General features: G+C 39.0%; 1 pseudogene; it reads right to left on the bottom strand.

The window, feature by feature from the left end:
* Nucleotides 1–1934: 1934 nt before the first annotated feature.
* Nucleotides 1935–3080, bottom strand: LOC129085645 (GA-binding protein subunit beta-1-like; annotated as a pseudogene).
* Between the last annotated feature and the right edge of the window lie 565 nt (nucleotides 3081–3645).

Here is a 3645-nt window from a genome sequence, read left to right as displayed (position 1 = left end):
TAGGGAACCACCAAATTAAAATGACAGATTGATGATCAAGGGTTGTCAGCTATCTGAATAAGTACTTGAAAAAAACATATATGAGAGTCTAGGAAGAAAATAAACTTTCAGTAACTATGGGAAAACACTTAAAAATTGGTGCATTTCATATATTAAATGCTAAAAGCAATAACCTCTTGAGAGTAACATGAGGGGCAATGAAAAAGGTCTTTCAATTTTTAATTTTGCAATTCTGTATTATTGGAATTTTATATGCCTATGTAATTTGATGTCATTTTTAAAAACACTAAATAGGGGGAAAGATATATTGTTTACATCTCCAAATATAACACTGGTGCACCAGGCCAAATTTACCATGATATTCATGAAGCTTCAGCTTCTGGGCCCTTTTCCTGTATTTAATTTTCTATTTGTTGTTTTGTTTAAGTTTCCAGGGTCACAAAATATGGAATTTCCTGATGAAAGTAGAGGTGGTAACAGGGTAATGCTAATATATAAACAATTAAGTTAAAGTATCATGTTTAATATTGCTATCAAATAGTGCTACAAGAAAGTGTTACCACATTTAAAAGCAATTTTTAATAATTGTGAATGAAATGTGAAATAATTAAAATATTTTTAAATTGAAATAATTTAAAATAAAATTTAAAAGGCAGCACATTGTCTTTTCTTTTCTTTTTTTTGTTTCTCTCTCTGTGCCTTTTTATTTCCTCTTTCCTCCAAATGTGTTGTTTTTTCATAGAAGGCCAAAAATATGGCCAAGTAATTTCAGCAGGGAATTTTATGCAGATGCAGTATTTATGACAGTAGTCCTGAGGAGAGTCTGTGATTAATGATCACATATAACCTGGGTCAATATATATATTTTTAAGGTAGTTTTCCTTATTGGCAGCAATGCACTACAAAGGGGAATAGACATGACAGGATCTCTTAATTCGAGGACATAGACCAATGGGTCAGTTGGGTATTGTTTATAACCTCTAAGATCAATGATTTTGAAGGTCATGTGTGGCACACATTTATTTAGCCTGCCAGTAGTTGCAAGTCTGTTTCCTGGATTTGTTAACAAAATTGCTAACGTTAACTATTTTCTTTACCTAGCCATGGATGCTATTTATTTTTCCAAACAACTATTTGAAGACAGATTCACCATACCTGTTAGTTTGTAGGAACATGCAGTCACAACATTCATCTGACTCCTAGACTCTCTCTAGAAATTAGCCAAGAACTCACATAATTGGGTAGAAAATTATATATCAGAAGCAGCAGCAGAAGCAAGCATAAAAATAAGAAATTCATTCAAGTGAAGCTATTAGAGAAGGGTGTTTTAGAATTACACCACCATTCAACATTTTTTAATTTTATAGTTTGTTTTTTCCAGATCCCTTCTATGGCAAGGTTCCTGCGCAGCTGGAGAGGCCCTCCACCAGGAATTCTAAACCCCAGCTGTGCCTTAAAAATACCTGGGGTGTGGGGGCTTTTAAAAAATGTAATGCCAGGACAATACCTCTAGAGACTTCATTCAATTGGTAGAGCCCAAATGTTGCTATTTTTAAAAAGCTTTCTAGAAAATTTTGAGGTATAGCAGACTAGAAGCTACTCCTCAGTGCCATCACTAACCGATTCCATTACTCTGCTTTCCCAAAGATCTGCAGTGAATTTTAAGGGTTGAGTTGATCTTCCCTTCTCCCCTTTTCCTTTAGATTGCCCTCTAGGAAACTTCTCTTATGCTTGCTCATTCATTCATTCATTCAAAAAACATTTATTGTGTCTGTACTTCAGTACTGGCACTGGGCTAACATTGAAGATACAAATACATAATAATGAAAAATACAGGCACTGTCTTTGAAGAATCAGAGTTTATCAGATGAATTTTAAATAAACAACAAATAATTTTTGAGTATGCCTCATGCACTTTTTTTCTTTTTTCTCAATTAAACAGCTTCTTTATTAGTCTGGAGACGAGTCATAGCTTCTAATTTCTGTCTTTAGGCCTCTGCTTCCTGTTCTTTCTTTAGAAGCTGCTGTGGATATTTTTGTGCTTCTCGATTTGCTTCATCCCCTTGTTTCTGAAGAGCTTCTCTCTCTTCTATTTCTGCAGATTCCACCTGGTTTTCAATTATTTCCATACATTGTCTCAGGCGCTGGCTCTTCACGTATAACAGTTTCTTCAGCAATGTCCGTCGCTGGTACTGTTGGTACTTGTCCATCTAGCATGGTCACAATGATGGGCTGACCTATTTCACTGGTTGGAATGGAGTGCAAATTCCCAAGCTGGACTCCATCTGTAACCGTTGTGATGACTTGCTGACCCCCTGAACTAACCACTTGCTGAATTGCACCATCCACAGATTCTGCAGTAACTACTTCCTCCGTAGCCACTACTGGAGTTTCCGAAGAATTGGACAAGAGAGCAGATGCTTCCGGTAAGGCAGCTAATGTAGCCGATACTGATGTGGAGGAATTTCCGAACTGAACGGCAGACACGCCCGTTTCATCTGTTAGGTTCAGCGCCCCTCCAGGTCCAATGAGGAACTGCGGTGTGGCAGTATGTGTCGTCACAGTGTCAGGACTCCCTGCGTTTGTGTTGATTTGGTTCTGCATAGCAGTCTGTCCTATCTCTGCTAAATCTTCGTTCCCATTGTCTATTGAAATATCAAATGCAGTTTTACAAAATTTACTTTGCGTGTGTACATCAGCACCATATTTGATTAAAAGCTCCACCACCTCCTGATAATTGTGTTCTGTGGCCCAATGTAGAGCTGTCATGTTTAACATGTCCTTTGCATTGGCATCAGCACCATATGTAAGCAAAACCTCTACTGTGCTGGCATGGCCCTCAGAAGCTGCCATGTGCAAGGGCGTTCGATCCACTTTGGTCCTGGCATTCCTGCTTAGGCCAGCTCCAAGTAGCACTTACAAGGTGGAGTAATGCCCGTACTGTGCTGCCTGGTGAAGTGGAGAAGTTCCCAGGCAGTCTGTAGTAAAAGGAGCTCTATTTGCCATCAAAATACGAACTTTATCATCTTGACCTGCTCTTACGCTTCTAAAAGCTTCCTTTCCAAATCTACCAGGGACATCTGGAAAAGCTTCGGGAGCAGCGACCGGGGAGCAGCGGGGGGTGGTGTGGGGACCCGAGGAGCTTCATACCGGCCAGGCTAACGCGCCCCGCTACACACAAAGCACGTCAGCTGCACAGGGCACTGTTCGAGTCAGCAAACTTTGATAGTTTGCCCTGAACAGAAGAATCACTGCACCCAGCAGCTTATTCTGATATTGGTGAACTTTAAATGGCGTATTAACATAAAGCAAGACTTAGTAACTGCATGCATATCTAGTGAAATATGAGGGAAATTCAGAAAACATTATTTTTGGCTCATTATCAAGTACTGGTAATTTGTAATTTGTGCTGTTTTAAATTAAACTATGGCCAAGGAATGCATGGATACTTGGTGATTATTTTAGAGTTGGGGTCTACCCTTGGTATGTCTATTCTCACTTTAACTTATGGTTCCTCTCAAAGGAGCAATACTGGAGCATGACATTAGGAGAATCTAGGGCTTTAATATGCTGAATGACTTCCTTAAAACTCATGTCATATTATGAAGTAGGTCTTTGTGGTAGTTGGCCAGTGGCCTCTTATCC

The sequence above is a fragment of the Pteronotus mesoamericanus genome, unplaced genomic scaffold, assembly GCF_021234165.1.
Source record: "Pteronotus mesoamericanus isolate MK-2021 breed Mesoamerican mustached bat unplaced genomic scaffold, CSHL_Meso_final scaffold_31, whole genome shotgun sequence".
In the NCBI taxonomy this organism is placed as follows: Eukaryota; Metazoa; Chordata; class Mammalia; order Chiroptera; family Mormoopidae; genus Pteronotus; species Pteronotus mesoamericanus.
The sequence above is the reverse complement of the archived record's forward strand: the minus strand, read 5'-3'. Positions and strand labels throughout refer to the sequence as shown.